General features: G+C 48.0%; 1 non-coding gene across 1 annotated transcript; it reads left to right on the top strand.

Annotated features, from left to right (window-relative positions):
* The first annotated feature begins 228 nt into the window (after positions 1-228).
* On the top strand, positions 229-360 carry LOC119472803. Its single transcript, XR_005201983.1, has one exon. It is a non-coding gene; the product is annotated as a small nucleolar RNA U109 (small nucleolar RNA).
* Positions 361-1,365: the final 1,005 nt, after the last annotated feature.

Raw genomic sequence — 1,365 nt, 5'->3', positions numbered from 1 at the left:
TGTGCATGGTGGCTCACACCTGTAATCCTAGCACTTTGGGAGGCCCAGACAGGTGGATCACTTGAGACAAGGAGTTCGAGACCAGCCTGGCCAACATGGTGAAAACCCATCTCTACGGAAAACTCAAAACAATTAGCTGGGTGTGGTGGCAGGTGCCTGTAATCCCAGCTGCTGGGAGGCTGAGGCAGGAGAATTGTTGGAACCCAGGAAGTGGAGGTTGCAGTGAGCTGAGATGGCGCCATTACACTCCTGCCTAGACGACAGAGGGAGACTCCATCTCAAAAGAAAAAAAAAAAAGGATCCTCAGGGCTGCCAACCTTATAGTAGAAGCTGAGGTGGAAGTATATTTCTCCTACACAAAAGACCAAGAAAACAAAAAAGGAAAAAAAGTTTAAAGAAACAAAAAATAATTCCAGTCTTATCTGAGTTCTAGTTTTCCAGGGTATGATCCAGAACCTATGGATCAAAACCAGAAAGATCAACCTTGAAGTCTCCCTTTGGATCCCAGGGTGAGAAGAGAAAAGAGCCCACACAGAAGAATCCAGCAGCAATTCTGCATTAGGCGCTAACAATTCTCCTGCTTCCCAGTACCCGCTGCCCCATCTCCGCCCTCCACTAATCTGCGTTTTGCAGGTCCCTGTAGCAGCCTTGGCTTTCACACCTTCATACACAATAGTTAAGGACACCAAAGCCCATTTGCCTGCTCTCTTTGATAAAACAGTGACAGCAAGACAAAACATCACCAGCAAACGTCTTTAAAAATTTAAAGACTGATAAAGTCCTCCATTCCGCATCTGCCAGGGAAGGAAGGAAATGGCCTCTGGCAAGTGCCTCTGTTACTGCCCCCATCCCCACCCCCCAACACCTTTTCTACAAACATCCCCTTCTCTACTGGGGATGTTTCAGCTGCCTGCTGGAGGGCACCAGATCCACTTGCCTGAGGAGCTGGAGGAAGGGGAAGCCCCCACTACCCCCACTGTATAGTCACGGGAGTGAAACTAATGAGTCAATGTTCTTCAAGCATTTGGAGGATCAAAGTTTGAGATCTAAGGCCTTGGCAAGAACACAGCACTTGCAGGCGTGGGTGGGCACAAGCCAAGAAGCCCCAGATCACACAGGGCCAGGTGCTGTGCACACTCGGGTTGGACCCGCCTGCCGGACAGGTGTGAGGGCTGGCTCAAGAAGGTCAGGTCCCTAAGCTGATACTGCAGAAAAGGAAGAATTCTGAAACATTGTAATTAAATTAATACAGGAATTTGGGAAGGGGAGGGTAAAGGACAAGGAAGAAGAAAACAATAATCACTGGTTATCTCTCCAGATGAAATTAACCTACACTAGAAGTTTAGTTTATTTGCTCCTCGTCTT

Source organism: Cebus imitator, unplaced genomic scaffold (assembly GCF_001604975.1).
Source record: "Cebus imitator isolate Cc_AM_T3 unplaced genomic scaffold, Cebus_imitator-1.0 Scaffold118, whole genome shotgun sequence".
Lineage (NCBI taxonomy): Eukaryota > Metazoa > Chordata > Mammalia > Primates > Cebidae > Cebus > Cebus imitator.
Note: the sequence above shows the minus strand (reverse complement) of the source record. Positions and strands in the feature narration are given on the sequence as shown.